Here is a 15,940-nt window from a genome sequence, read left to right on the forward strand (position 1 = left end):
AAAGAAAAAATAAATAAGGCAGGGAAGAAAGGGGGGGGGGGGGAGTAAAAAAAAGCCATTCCACTCGGGATAGGGGGGCAGGCATTCTAGGTCCAGCACAGGGATTCCAGTCCCAGTGTCCATCCTTCCACTCTGGGGGCTGCCATTCCATTCCCAGAGCACTTCTGCTCCTCTCAGAGACCCTCATTGGGCTCTGGGGACTGTCATTCTAGGCCCAGAGCAGTCTGTCAGGGACCGTGGACCGGCATTCCACTCTGGGGGCTCTGATGCCAGTTGCAGAATACCTTTATTCTGCTCTTGGGGCTGTCATTCCAGGGCCACAGCAGGTTTCTCTAAATCCTTCCCACTCATCTATTGCAACCTTTGTGTGTTGCATTTCAAAGGAGCCCGTTCAAGTCAGTTGGAAGTCCTGGCTGTCATGCTATCAAACGGGCATTCAAACATCTCCCATTTTCCTATATGGGCACTCTTGTCATATTCCTTTCAATGTATCACTTTTTAACTCAGCAGGAAAGTTCCAGGTGGCTGCTGCTCTGGAGAGCACTAGAGAGAAACCTGACGTCTCTCAGTGCCCCCAGGCCTGGCTTCCAGCTGAGAGCTCCTGCAGTAACCAAGGGCTCTTTGACTGCAGGGCTGGACCTGCCAAGGAGCACTTACACTGGATTCAAAGACCCCCTCCTTGAGAAACTCCATGTATCCATGCCTGCCCCCATAACAGGCATGTCAGTTATGTCCAAGAAAGCACACTCTTGGCTTTCACAAACACAATCTCTTCTCTCCCCACCCCCAAAACGACCAGGCCTCAGATTCAGCAGGAGCTCACAGGAGCACAGCTCCTGAACCTTTCTGTTGGTCCCCCCTCTTCCTCCCCTCCTTCCTTGTCCATTGAATAGTAAGTGCAGCTCCATAACAATCCCTGGATTAGGAGAGTGAGCGGCCAGCCAGCCACCAGGGGCTTTGCCACGCCCCCAGCAGCCCTCATTAACCCTTGGAGAAGCCCGCACCATCCTTTCTCCACCTCTTATGTGATTTTGGGTGGCGGGTGGCTTGCTGGCCTTTGGATGGGGGGGCAGGGGTGGACCAGGAGAGCCCCAGGTGAGTGAGGCCTGCTTGGGCTGGCTGAATCTCTAGCCAGCCCAAGCAGGCCTTTCTCGCCAGGAGCTCTCCTTTCTTGCATCGGGTTGTTTTTGGCTGGGGGGTGGTGGTGGTAGCATATGCTAATGAGTTACGCTAATGAGTTCCATCACCTATTTTTCTACAAAATGACCCCTGTCCATGACAATTATTTTTACTTCCACCATGCCTCCAGCACCACTCTTCCTAGTTGCCCTATCCATTTCCTCAGGGACCTGCTTCAATCGTCTCTCCATAACCACTTCGCGGTGCCAGCTCCCAGGGCAGCCCACTGAGGAGGCTTCACCTCAGGAGTTCCGCTAGCCACCTTGGAAAAACACACCTTCCGCCAGCACATGCAAACCTCGGCCACCTTTCCAAGCAAGGCAGAACATTCCCACCATCCCCCGGGGGCCAGATGGTGTGGCCAGATCCGGTCCCCTCTTGGCCAGGGGACAGCAGAACAAGGTAAGCTGCTCACACTGCCTGACGTGGGAGGAAGGAACCACAGTGACTCCAGCTGGCCTAAAAAAACCTACAGCACCCAGGCAGTCTCCCATCCAAGTACTAACCAGGCCCAACCCTGCTAAGCTTCCAAAATCAGATGAGATTGGGCATGTTCCGGATGGTATGGCCATAGGCCCTAGGACTGCCTGCTGCACCACACTTCAACCTGCTGCCCTCCTTCCTCCCCCCCCAAAAAAACCCCAGACATATTTCTCACCAAAACAGCCCAGGCAGTGTCCTGGCAGCAGGAAACCCGTTCCAGCTTGTTGAGCGGCTTAAATGCTTTCCTGCATTGCGGAACCAGATGGTTCAGCTGTGTTGGTCCAAAGCAGTAGGGTAGATTTGGAGTCCAGTGGCAGCTTTAAGACCAACAAAAGGTTATTCAGGGTATGAGCTTTTATGTGCACACAGCACACAAACTTCTTCAGACACAAAGAAATGGAAGCTAATGTTTTATACATAGAGGGAGAGTTTGTGTTAGGGAGACAGAAAGAGAGAGGGGGCAAATGCATCTGCATAGGTGAAAAGAAAATTAGCTTAGAACTTAATGAAGATGTTTTGACATATGCCAAGACTAAATATCAATAGCATGTTTAAAAGCAAGTCAAGGTTATACATCACAATAAGTTTGGATTGACTTACTGAGGGGGGGGGGCAGTGGAATCAGGGATTTTTTCCTGGGGGAACGTGGCAGAAACACAGTTCTGGAACCCCTTTGTGGAAACAAAACTCTCAAAAATGTTTACAAATTCAGGAGGGGCACTCATGTGTTTCTCCTTCATTTCCCTCTTGAGAGTTCCGGCACCTCTTTTTTCAGGAAAAAAAAAGGCCTGGGTAGAACAATGGGTGAGTCCATCCATGCTTAAGGAATGCTTTCTCTAGTGAAGCTTTACGTTTCCCTTCAGCTGTGGCACACTGACAATTGCTGGAAGGAAGAAGCCACAGCAACTCCAGGCTGGCCAAAAAAATCCTACAGCACCTGGTATTCTCAGGCAGTCTCCCATACAAGCACTAACCAGGCAAGACCCTGCTTAGCTTCCAAGATCATATGTGTTCAGGGTGGTACGGCCATAGGCCCTGGGACTACTTCCTGCACCTCCCTTCAACCTGCTGCCCTCCTTCTCCCCCCCCCCCCCACAAACGTATCACCAGCTGGGCACTGCTCTGGCAGAAGGAAACCTGGTCCAGCTTGCTGAGTGGCTCAAAAGATTTCCTGTGCTGTAGATCCAGGTAGGTCCAGCCGTGTTGGCTTGAAGCAACAGGACAGATCTGGAGTCCAGTGCCACATCTAGGACCAACAAAAGATTACTTAAGGTACTTCTTCAGACACAAAGAAATGGAAGCTAACGTTTTATATAGAGACAGAAATTTTGTATTAGGGAGAGAGAGAGGCAGATGCCTCTACATAGGTGAACAGCAAATTAGCTTAGAATCTAATGAAGATGTTTTGACATATGGCAAGACTAAGGAACAATAAGTAAGTTTAAAAAGCAAGTTAAGGTTATACGTCACAATACGTACGGCAGAATGCAGTTCCGGAACTTTTCTGTGGAAACAAAATGTTCCAGCAACATTCCAGCACCTCTTTTTCCAGGGGAAAAAGCCCTGAGTGGAGCAGTAGTGGGTGGGGGTCCAGAGTTAAGGAACGCTTTCTATGGTGAATGTTTCCCTTCCCTTCAGCTACGGCACACTGCTGAAACCGGGAGGAAGGAGCAAAGACTTTGGCAAGGGACACCACAGCGACTCTAGGCAGCCAAAAAAGCCTAAAGCACCTGGTATTCCCAGGCGGTCTCCATCCAAGTACTAACCAGGCCTGACACTGCTTAGCTTCCAATATCCAGTACGTTCAGGGTGGTATGGACGTAGGCCCTGGAACTGCCTCCTGCGCCTCCCTTCAGCTTGCTGGCCTCCCCTCCCCCCCCACCCCCCCAAAATAGATGCATTTTGCAGCATCACCAGCTGGGCACTGCCCTGGTGGCAGGAAACCTGGCTCAGCTTGCTGAGTGGCTCAAAAACTTTCCTGTCCTGTAGATCCTGGTGGTTCCAGCCATGTTGGTTTGAAGCAGGAGCAGAGATTTGGAGTCCAGTGGCACCTTTTAGACCAACAAAAGCTTATGCAAGGGATGAGCATTTGTGTGCACACACACTTCTTCAGACACAAAGAAAGGGAAGCTAATGTTTCATGGAGAGAGACGGAGCTTGTGGGGGGGCAGGTGGGGGGGCAGATGTGTCTACATAGGTGAACACCAAATTAGCTTAGAACTTAATGAAGCTGTTTTGACATCTGCCAAGACCAAGTAGCAATAAGTAGTTAAAAAGCAACTTAAAGTTATACATCACAATAAGTTCGAATTTAATTCCTTGGGGGGAGGGGAAGAGAACCACTGGAATGAGGGCTTTTTTTCTGGGGGAACATGGCAGGACGCAGTTCCAGGACCTCTTTGTGGAAACAAAACGCTCAAAAAAACATTTTTAAAATCCTGAGGGGTACTCACGTGCTTTTCCTTAAGTTCCCTCTTGAGAATTCCAGCACCTCTTTTTCCACACACAAAAAACAACGCTAGGTGGGTGAAGGGTTAAGGAACGCTTTCTGTGGGGAACATTTTCCCTTCCCTTCAGCTGCGGCACACTGCCTGACGCTGGGAGGAAGGAGCAAAAGAGCTGCTGCCACAGCGACTCCAGGCGGCCCAAAAAGCCTACAGCACCCGGTATTCCCAGGCGGTCTCCCATCCAAGTACTAACCAGGCCCGACCCTGCTTAGCTTCCGAGATCAGACGAGATCGGGCGTGTTCAGGGTGGTATGGCCGTAGGCTCTGGGATTGCTTCCTGCACCTCCCTTCAACCTGCTGCTCTCCTTCCTCCCCACCCCCAAATAAAACCCCCTATTTTCTAGCCTCTGCCACCTGCCATGGAGCACTAAAACTGGCACCCGCGTCCCCTCTCCAGGAAACCCCACGCAGCCATGCCTGCTCCCCTAACGGGGCGCCTCCGTTACCTCGAACAAGGCTACCACCCTCTCCATCTCCCCTCCCCACCACCATTCCCCCCACCGCGCCTGCAGCGCAGCAATTTGAGAAAACGCACCTTCCGCAGCAGGCCCCAGGCTCTTTTTGCATCCCCTCCATCTCTGCCGCTGGCTCAAACTGCTTGCTAAACTGCGGGTCTCCGTGAAAAGAGACGGGGAGTCCACGCCCACTTCGCCCCTCCGCCCAGGAAAACCGCGCCCCCCCCCCCACTCCCTGCAAAGAGCCGGCACCAGGTCCTCCCCGCCGTAGCTGCAACCCCACCACCCTCCGGCTGCTGCAACCATTCCCCGCCTTGCAGGAAGCGGGGCTCAGGCAGGCAAGCTACCCGGCGGGAAGAAGGCACCGCCGGGAAGTCTCCGAGTCCGCCCCGCTACGCCTTTGGGGCGGGCGCTTCTCCCGCGCTCCTCCTTCCCTCCCTCTGTCTGCCTGAGCCCGGCGGTCGCTCTTGCAGGCGCCCCACGAGCGATCGCTCTCTGCCCGGCGGGCGCCTCCTCGTGTTCGGGGCTCTGGTCGAGAAGGGCGAAGGCGGCGGCGAGAGGAGGAGGGCGCCTTTCGGGAGCCGCTTCCTCACCGACCCGGCGCGCCTCTTCCAGCACAACGCCTGGTGAGCCAGCCGGGGGCGCCTCCCATTCCTCGGCTTCAGCCCAAGGCCGCTTGGCCCGGCCGGCCGGTCGCCCTTCTTGGGCCCAGACTGGGAGGGAAGGAGGGCGGGGGGACCCACTACTCAGCCCCCGCGGGCTCCCTCCGGCTTGGTTGGGGGCGGAGGGAGGCGCTGCTGGGCTTTTGCGCCACGGCGGCCCCGCGATCCTTGCTGTGCTGCCGCTGCTGTAAGAGCTCTCTCAGCCTCGCCCATCTCACAGGGTGTCTGTTGTGGGGGGCAGGTAAAGGGAGATGGTGACGATTCAGAGTATAGGGCGGGATATAAATCCAATATCTTCTTACCATGCTTGGCATAAAGTTGGGAGTCCCGCGGCACCTTTAGGACCACCAAGGTTTAATTCTGGGCATCATCTTTTGTGTTCATGCCCAAGTTCTTCGGACCAACGTGGTTGCCCACCTGGAACCATCTTCAGCTTGTTTGGTATCTCAGAGGTGTGCCTGCAGGTGAAAGCTTCTACCCAGAATTAAACTGTGTTGGTCTTAAAGTTGCCACTGGACTCAAACGTAGTCCTGTTGCTTCAGACCAACACGGCCACCCACCTGAATCACTGCTGGGATGTTTCAGTGGCATTTCAAGGCACGCTGCCAAGCTGGATTCACCTTTTGCTCCAAGATCTGCCCTGCCGTGTTCCCAGGCTCCTCGCACCCAGGCCTGAGATGGCCTCGCCTCCTGAGAGCCGCTTGCGAGGCTGCCTCAGAACGGCCGGGTTCTGACCTCAGGGATCCCCAAGAATCAAACGAACCCAGAGCCCTGGCGGTACCTTGAAGGCGAACAGGATGTATCCTGCAGGTGCTCTTGTCTGTCAAAGCTCACTTGGTCAGACGCTTTGAGAAGCTGATGCTGGAAATCAGTTCTTCAGGAGCTGCCTCTGGTCTTCCTTTCTGGGGTCCTCCGGCTGAATTAACCTTTTCCTTCCCACAGGGATAACGTGGAGTGGTCTGAAGAGCAGGAAGCAGCTGCACAAAAGGAGGTGCAAGAGAACAGCACACACTTTGTACCTCCAGATCAGCAAGGTACCCCCCCCCCCCCGACTGCTTTTCCTGGTCTGTCTCTTCTGTTAATAATGGCTGGCCATGATCCAAAGACAGTGAGCCGCACTTGAACTGCTATGGAATCAGCAGGACAAGGGAATGAGTCTCTTTCTTCTGGACTGTGGCCATTGTTTCTCTGGGCAATGCCTCATAGGTGCCTGAGGGACTCGTAACTGGGCACCCAGAATTCACTGACCTTATCGCAAATCCAAGTGACTGATGCCCCCCTTCCTGGGAGGACTGTGGAATTCAGCTCTCCTCAGGATGTGGCCAGTTGCAGGGGGGCTTCACAGCTCCCCTTGAAGACCAGGGCATGTTGTCACACTGGGAAGGATTCATAGTGCATCTCTAAGGAAAAGAGGAAGTAAAATGAGGATAGGCAAAAAAGAATATGATTCCACAGAAGCCATAGACCTCTATGGTTACACTGACACGTATACTTTGCCTCTCTTCCTGGAGAGGCAGGATAAATGAAGTCCCCAGTTCTTGCCCTCTCCAGACCCCTGGCTTCAGCAAGGCTGCTGTCACTAGACTTTGATGGTCTTAGAAGGGTCTAAACTCTGCTTGGGATTGCACTGCGTGTTATAAGTTCTCACACTCTTCCCTGAGGTCCCCTCAACCCAAGAGATGCAGTGGTAGTTTCCAGGTATCTAATGGAGGGTAGGAAGAGGAGCAGGTGTTCCTCAAGACAGACTGGTGAGCAGTGAGAAGGAATGCTTAGCTCCAGATTAGGGGGAAGCCTCATTGTGCAGCCATGAAAGAGCGAAAGGTGCTATTTAGGAAGGCTGTGGAATTTCCTTCCCTGGGGAAAGTTTCAAGGGAAATCTGGCCAAGTGTCTTGATTCAGCCAGATGATTTAGAAGCCCAGTAACTTGTGCCTGTTGGACTGGGCAACCTTTGAGTGTTCCTTCCAAGTTTCAGACGAGGTCTTCCGAAGGGCTGGATCTTGTGTGTGACTTGGGGCTTGGCACCCTTGGCTGGCAAAGAACTCAGGCCTGACTCTGTCTTGTTTCTGTTGTCCCCCCTTCTTTGCAGAGGCCTATGAAGTCCACTCCAGCCAGTACTGGGACGAGTTCTACAAAACCCACGAAAATGACTTCTTCAAGGACCGCCACTGGCTTTTCACTGAATTCCCTGAGCTGGCCCCAAACCAAAATGTCAGTCAGGCCAACAAGCCCATCTCTGAGGACAGTGGGGCTGCGCGACAGTCCAAGACTGCAGGCCCTGGAGGCTGCTATGGCACTGCTCCTGCCTTGGTGGAGGAGACCGGGGCCTTGGAGCATCTGTTGGACTCTGAAACGAGCAATTGCCAGTTGCATTCCCAGGTAGAAACAGCATCACGGGACCTGGAGGCCATAAAACTGAATGAGGACTTCCCGGGGTCGTCTGCTACTTACCGGATACTGGAGGTGACCGTACAGTGAAACATCTTTTCCTTCCAGATACCTTTGAGCAATTGTTCACAGCAAGGACGCAAAGGTGGTGTTCAACTTCTGTAGCTGATCCCCAGCATAGAGAACAGATGGGGGCTGCGGACATGGAGGGCCTCCTTCCAGAACCAGTAGCTCCAAGTAAACCTACCGGCTGTGTAACTGTTCCTGGAAGCCCCTCCATTTTAGTCACTGTTAGGGGCCGTGAGTGATGTTGACTCATATCAAGGAGAGTTTTCTCTCAGCAGCAGTGTTGCCTGTCTCTTTTGTACAATGACAGTGAGTGTTGCACATTGAAGAAGAGTGAATAACTTTTCCCTGCTCGGTTTGGAATAATAAGCCATTCACCAGCAGCTGGTAGTCCCGGAGGCAAACCTGGCTACTTAATGGGGTGCTGACTGACCCCTAAAGGCTGGAGGAGGCAAATATGGAGGGAGGAGCAGTTGTAGCGGCTGGAAGTCATAAGAGCAGTCCACCCACTGGCAAAGCTGGCTTCTCTACCTGTCATTTTGTCCAGCTTTTAAACTACCTGAGGTTTGTTTTATGGACAGTTCTCTGCTCTTGGTGTTCCTTGGCTTGTTTCGGTGGCTTGTTGTTTTCATATTGATGGAATTCCTTTAATGGCAAGCTGCCTCCAGCAGGACTCTAAAGAAGCTACCCAGAGATCTCCTGAGCCAAGAAGAGCAGGAGGAGAGGGGTGTCTTTCATGACAGCAAACTTAGGTCACCTTTTTCGGCTTTGTTTCCCTGGCAGGTGGGCTGCGGTGCTGGGAACACGGTCTTCCCCATCCTCCAAACCAACAAGTAAATCAGAGAGGCTGTCGCTGGATCCTGAGCCTGAGGTTGTCGGCTGATAAGAGGGATTCCAGACTAGAGCCCTTTTGGTTTATCTGGCTTACAGTGGGATGTCCAGTGGATGGAGAACCACTTCAGAAGAAGCATGTTTTGGTTTTTGGGGTGGGGGACTGCATCAGTTCAGTGCACAGGCAACATCTGCACAGGCAACATCTGCACAGTCCCCTTGGTCACACTTGTCCTACGTGTGGCTTAACTAGCTGGGGTGTATCTGGGTGGAGAAGGGAATCAGCGATAGAAGGGAGTTTTCCCACCTGTATTGTAAAGCATTACAGTCCTGGAAGGGTCCGGAGTGCTCGTTTATGTCAGAAAGAGCTTCCATATTTTCACTTCAATGGACGAAGAGCCAGTTTGGTGTAGTGGTTAAGTGTGCAAACTCTTATCTGGGAGAACCGGGTTTGATTCCCCACTCCTCCACTTGCACCTGCTGGAATGGCCTTGGGTCAGCCATAGTTCTGGCAGAGGTGGTCCTTGAAAGGGCAGCTGCTGTGAGAGTCCTCTCAGCCCCACTCACCTCACAGGGTGTCTGTTGTGGGGGAGGAGGGGAGGAAGATAAAGGAGATTGTGAGCCAATCTGAGACTCAGATTCAGAGTGGAGGGCAGGATATAAATCCAATGCCGTCCTCTTCTTTATATCCTCTATTCTCAGAGCAGGCCTGGAAATGATAATCTGCCCAAGGCCTGCCCGTCAGCTTCTTTCCAGAAGCAACTTTCTCCGAGGTGCTGAGAGCACAAAACATGGCATTTTCTCTGCTGACCCCCCATTTTATACTCACCAGAACAAAGAGACTTCCAGCTCTGTCCATCTTGCACCTGGTTCTCTCCTCCTTCTCTGTGTCTTAAATATTCCCATCCCATCCCTCAGCCATAGCTGGTTCTCAGGGTGGCTTTCCTGGGCTCTGCGTGACAAATCCTTGCCACTGGCCACAGCTGTCTTGTCACTGCCTGTCCTAACGTCATTTGGTTCTGCAGAAGTGAAACTTCCTTTCATCCAGATAAATCTTCCTCCTGCTGCAAAGGACACTGAGCGCCCCTGACGGTTTTTTCTCTGCTTTGTTTCAGTGATCGCAACCTCTTTGTGTACTGCTGTGACTTCTCCAGTACAGTTAGAAGTTATTGCAGAAATGCTGCACAAAAATAAAAGATCAAAACCACTATATATTTTTTTCTCTGCCATGTGGCTGATGGAAAGGTGCTCTTCCCAGCCACGCCAAATACGTTTTCATACTGAGGCTCTGGGAAGCATCTCTCGTGTGCTTGTTTGTCACATACACACACACAACACTTTTGCTCAGCTTCATTTCCACATAAAAATAAGGTTAAACAGCGCCGGTTTTAGAATTTTGTTTTATGAGCCGCACTTGATTTTAAAACGTTAGGGGGCGGTTCTCTTTGGTATAGAAGCGAAAGAGAGAGCAAATATGTGATTCTTAAAATTGGGGAGAGGCTGAGAATTCATCCATTGCTGTTTGTGTAAAGCTGTCAAATCACAGGTGACTTATTGGTGATCCCAGCACTGGGCTTTCAAGGCAAGTGAGAAGCAGAGGTGGTTTCCCCTGGCCTTCCTCTGCGGAGCCTTCCTTGGTGGTCTTCCTTCCGAGTACTGACCCTGCTCAGCTTCTGAGATCTAACAAGGTCAGGCTGTACCATGACACATTCCCTCCCTCCATTGCTACTTGCAGAAGAAAAAGAAATGTACAAAAGGTGGACTTACGTTGGATGTATGCATGCGTTTTAAATTCTCTTCAGTGGCTCCATTAATTATGGTAAAGTAAAAGCGGCTGCAGTTTTTCCGTAGACCTTTTCTTCTTTTTCCCTGCTCAGAACACAGAGCGCCATCAAGAGACTTAGCCAGCTTCTGAAGCCTGGAGGACTGATTTTGTTACGAGATTATGGCCGTTATGACCTGGCCCAGCTCCGCTTCAAGAACGGTGCGCTACAACATCTAAGCAGGGATGTATTCATTCCCTCTGCATCTGTATTTGCTCTTTAGAAAGGAGAGAGTTTTTGACTTTCATGATTGGAATAATCAAGGAAGCAGACGGCAGAGCATTTTGGGGAGGGACCCATAACTTTGGGTTTGTGTGCATAGGACAGGTTAATGGCACTTGTTCCTCTAGATGAATGAGAGCGGCAAGGGAAGGGCGCTCTCATGCTTTCAGCCTTGCTGGATTAGACCAGTGGTCCATCTAGTTCAGCATCCTGTTTCCCACACTGGCCAACCAGTTGCTGCACAAGGCCAACAAATAGGATGTTGCTTTCTAGCCCTGGTGTTCAGAGGCTGGCAGCTACCGGATGTGGAGATTCCCTTTAGTCACCATGGCTAGTAGCCCTCAATGACCCCGTTAATCTATCTAATCCCCCTTTAAAGGCATCTGTGCTCAAGGCCGGCATTACATCCCCAGGTAGTGAGTTCCAAAATTTAAATTCTCGTTGAGTAAACAAGTCCATTTTGAGTCTATTGCCATCAATTTTATGAGGTGTTCCCAAGTTTTAGTGTTATGGGAAAGAGTTCACTGTCCACTTTATCCACCCCATGAATAATTTTATAAACCTCTACAGCGGTGTTTCCCATCGGCAGGATCACGACCCTGCCCCGGTCCTCAGACCTCTGGCCACTGGGTCGCGAGGAGACAGCTAAGTCCTGAGCTCCCCTCCCCATTTAAACACCCGACGGGGTGTTTAAATGCAGGGAGAAGGCAAATCGCCCGCCTTTGCAGCCTCCCCGTGAGGCAGTAGGACAGCAAAGGCAGTTCTTGGGCTTTCCACCCCCCCCCTTTTAAACACCCCAGTGAGGTGTTTAAAAGGGGGTGGATCGCCTGCCTTTGCCCTCTCCCTGCCAGGGAGGGAGATGGCAAAGGGAGCTCCCCCCCTCCTTAAACACCCGGATGTGATGTTTAAAATGGGGGGGGGGGGAGAGAGATTGCCTCCCTTTGCAGCCTGCCAGGCAGGGAGATGGCAAAGGGAGCTCTGGGCTCCGCCCCACTTTAAACACCCCGCAGTGGTGTTTAAAATTGGGGGGGGGGGGATCTCCTGCTTTTGCCCTTGCCAGGGAGAGGGCAAAGGGAGCTCTGAGCTTCCCCCCCTCTTTTAAACACCCCTGGCAATGTGTTTAAATGGGGGGGGGAGACAGATTGTCTGACTTTGCACTATCCCCACCAGGTGGGGAGACATCATTTCCTGTCTTCTGGCTGCACCCCGAAATTTTAGTGGGCCAGGCAGGAGCAGTGTAAAAATAACCGGGCCACAGAGGTGAAAAGTTTGGAAAACCCTGCTCTAAGTGTCCCCTCTTAGTAATCTCCTTTCCAAACTGAAAAGTCCCAGACTCTTTAGCCTTTCATCGCAAGAAAGGGGCTTCAGCCCCTCATTCCTCTTGCTTAATCTCTTCTTCAAGCGTCCTCTTAGAGATACTATTCAAAATGAAGACAACCTCGGTGTGGCCTTCTTGGCCCCTCTAACTGGCTGCCGCTGCCTTAGACTGCTCTTAACTATTTGCATCGGCGGTGCCATAACCAAAACCTACTTCCTTCTCTTCTAGGTCAGTGTCTGGCTGATAACTTTTACGTCAGAGGAGATGGCACCAGAGTTTATTTCTTCACACAAGGTAACTTGCTTGCAAGCTGCTTCTTGGTCCCTTGAAGGTTACCCATCTTATGAACTCAAGCAAGTTGCCTTGCTGGGCAGTAGAAACCAGACGGCAAGGAATTTCTGGATGGGTGACTTCTTGCCAGTGGATGGGAGGGTGTCCTTGTCTGGGTGGCTCATTGTTGACAGGGCTATGCAGATTTTGGCAGTTTCCCAGCTGTGATGCTGAAATGGAGCCATCTTTGCAAGTTGCCTTTGATGGTCAAGTGGAATTTCCCCCCTCCTTTTCTTTCCCTCTCTTCTTCAGATGAGTTGGATTTGCTCTTCTCCAAAGCCAGCTTGGAGAAAGTCCAAAATCTGGTGGACTGTTGGCACATTCCTCCTGGATGATTCCTCACTGGTAGGCTGCATATCCATCTCCTCCTCGTCAGGCATCTCTTCTTTTGGGGTTAACTCAGCCGCCTCTCCCTCCTCTGGGTTTCTAGGCATCGAGCTGACTTGTAACCGGACTCCTTGGTCATCCTCAGGACAGAACGCTGGCGATTGGGTGCAACGATCCCAGCCCTCTGATCTCTCCAGAAACGTGGCTGAAGCACTAATCACCACCTCACGACTGTCGAGCGTGCCAAAACGATAACAGCTCCCGTTTCTCTCATACCCGAGAAACCTCATACGTCTAGCCTTCAGTTGGCCTTTACGTCTGAGCTGTTGAGGAATATGAACAAAAGCTGTAACTCCAAATACATGCAAATTTGCCAAGTTAGTTACCTTTGCATGCCATAGGCTTGCTGGTATTTTGCCAGTAGATGAACACCAAACTCTGTTCAGGTTGTAGTTGGCACAGCACATAGCCTCTGCCCAAAATCTCCAGGGCATATCTGCATCACGTAACATACACTGGCACATGTCTTGCAATGTACGGCCTCCTCTTTCACAAAAAGCATTATGGGTAGGTCTGTATGGAGCAGTCAACCGGTGCTCAATCCCAAGTTCTGCAAACAAACTTTGAAAATGTTTATTAACAAACTCAGAGCCTCTATCAGAAATTATGCATGCAGGCACATTTCCAGTTTTTCTCTTAACAAACCTTAGCCAATTCTGCATATTTTGAAAGGTTTCTGTTTTAGCTTTCAACAGGTAAACAAACCCATACCTTGAATAGTGATCTTCTATGCTTAATACATATTTGGCCCCGCCTACCGACTCCTTAAAAGGCCCTATCAGATCTAAGAACACTAGGTCAAGAGGTTTCTTACTAGTAAATTTACTTGGAATATGAACAGGAGCTTTAGTTGACTTCACCAGCTTGCAGATTTCACAGTCAAGAAATTCCTTGCAAGGTTTAAGACTAATGCCTTCTGCCTGTTCCACAGTCTTCTTTAGAGCAGGAAAACCAGCATGCCCTAATTTCCTGTGTAAAAGATGACAGCAATTATCATGCACTGGTTTATTTACACAGACGTTATTACACGTTTGTACCTTGGTATGCAAGAAGTATAAATCTTCCTTCAGCATAGCCTTTACACACACACTGTCACTGGTCCTCAGCTCACAGCACGAGGTGTCAAATTGCAGTTTGAAACCTTCCCTGCACAGAGCAGACACAGATAGCAGATTCATCTTAAGTGAAGGAACAAAGCCCATATGCAGCTCCTTCCTTAGGCTTGGCAGGAACACTTTCCCTCTGCCAAAAACAGTTGCTTTAATTCCATCTGCTAAAATAACAGACTGGTTATCAACAGGTGTGTAAGAAGTAAACAAACTCCTCTCTCTACAGAGGTTCTCCGACGCTCCGCTGTCAATTAGGAAAGATTGAGTGTGATTAGTTGACTTACCAGTAGTAACGAGATGCACATTACCACTCTTATCAGCAGACCTCATTTCAGACCGTCTCTCTTTTCCTTTCTGGCCTTGACAATTCCTAAACAAATGTTTAGAAGAGCCACACCGGAAGCATTTCTTCCTTACAGCCATTACATTACCGGTTTGACAATCAGGATCCTCCTTAACAGTAAATCCACTGCCCCTCTCTGGCTTACAGACAGGCTTTTTCTCCACACGTAGAGAGGAATTGGACTGTCTCTTGCTGAATTCATCAAGAAGCCGTCCAGTTACGACGTTCATGGTTAACCCTGTCTCAGGCAAACCCTCCAGGCTTGTTATCACAGCGTCATATGATGCATCTAGGGAACTTAAAAGTATGCACACCTCCTGTGATTCAGAAAACATTTGGTTATGCTCTCTTAGCTCTAGAAGCATTCTACGCATAGACTCTATATGAGATAACATATCTGCATTAGCTGCCAACCTGGTATGCAGAAGCTTCCTCACCAGCCGTATCTGAGAGCCGACCGTTCCTCGGACGTAAATTTGCTTCAAAGCATTCCAACAGTCATGAGCCTTCTCCAGTCCTGCTATATGCACCAGCTGGGAGTCATCTAGAGAAAGACCTATTAAAGACAAAGCCTTAACATCCTTTTTGCGCAAAAGGTCTACAGCTTTTCTGTCCTCAGCAGCTTCCTCTGCCTCCTCCTCAGCCTCCTCTTCACCCTCCGGGCTACTGATAGGAGCAGCCACCACCTCCCACAGCTCTTGGTGCTTTAATAACAGACTGACCTTCTGGGACCACGTGGCATAGTTAGTCCCATTCAGCTTAGTAACGCTGAGCCCAGAGAAGGAAACAACATTTGCAGCTTCCATCTCTGCTACTTATCACTGGACACCTGGGCAACTTGGCAGTCTGCCTCCGTCTCTTCCAAAAACACTGTGTTGCCTCCTCTGTCTTCAGAACAGCACCACCTCTGGAAACACTGGGAGCACTGGGAGCTCTGGGTCCAGAACCAATGTTAGAGAATTTTGCACGCAGCAGAAGAGCTGAAGGAGAGGGACAGGCAAACACAGGAATTAATAGACAAGAGAAACAACTGTATTCAATGGTAGATATATTTACCAGGATAGTATCCAATATTCAGAGTCGTTGCCAGGCCAAGGTCATACACAGTAAACAGTACACACTTCAGTAGATAACAGTATACAGCAGTAAGTATACACAGCACGATCCAAGCACAGTAGCATAGGATCCAACACCAGCAGTGTTTGCTGCCACCCGGACAGTGAGGCTCACAGTACCCACAATCCTTACAGGCAGACTGAGCAAGCTCACTGAGCTTCCCTAAGTACACGTACCAATCATGCAATCTCATCAGAAGGTTGCATCAGCTTTGTGAGTCAGCACAAAGCCTAATTACAGGTGAGGTCATTCCACCTTACCTCAGTAACAGGTAACAGCTGGGGCATGATGCAGCATGACTCAGCAGAAACAACATTACTATTACTAAGATGGAGTCAGTCAGCCATTTTAGGACTGAGTTCCAACATGGACCGCCGCCGCCTCCAGGTGAACAGGGGAAAGCAGGTGACCATGTACAGGGTGTGGATCCAGTGCAAATACCGCAAGCCCCTCCGGCTGAGAAGAGAGCAGGAGACACCCTCTTAGTGCTGGGGCCATGTCACCAGAGGGCTGCCCCACAACGCGGGGGGGGGCGGGGGAGGCTGCACAGACTTGGACCGCTCAGTGCTGGTGTCAGAGGAAGAGGATTTGCTGGCCTGACAATCTCTCTTGGAGTGAAAATTCAAACGGGGAGTTGGCTTCTTAGAACACTTAATACTCCGAATGTGCTTGAGAGAGACGAAGGCTTCCAGAAAAGCTGGGAAGGGGGCGCAGATGGCCCAG

The 15,940-nt window shown here is 50.8% G+C and overlaps 1 non-coding gene and 1 pseudogene across 1 annotated transcript; one reads left to right on the top strand and one right to left on the bottom strand.

Annotated features, from left to right (window-relative positions):
- The first annotated feature begins 1,531 nt into the window (after window positions 1-1,531).
- Window positions 1,532-15,738, top strand: LOC132583620 (tRNA N(3)-methylcytidine methyltransferase METTL2-like; annotated as a pseudogene).
- On the bottom strand, window positions 4,314-4,432 carry LOC132584898 (5S ribosomal RNA). Its single transcript, XR_009556276.1, has one exon. It is a non-coding gene; the product is annotated as a 5S ribosomal RNA (ribosomal RNA).
- Window positions 15,739-15,940: the final 202 nt, after the last annotated feature.

The sequence above is a fragment of the Heteronotia binoei genome, chromosome 15 (assembly GCF_032191835.1).
Source record: "Heteronotia binoei isolate CCM8104 ecotype False Entrance Well chromosome 15, APGP_CSIRO_Hbin_v1, whole genome shotgun sequence".
Lineage (NCBI taxonomy): Eukaryota > Metazoa > Chordata > Lepidosauria > Squamata > Gekkonidae > Heteronotia > Heteronotia binoei.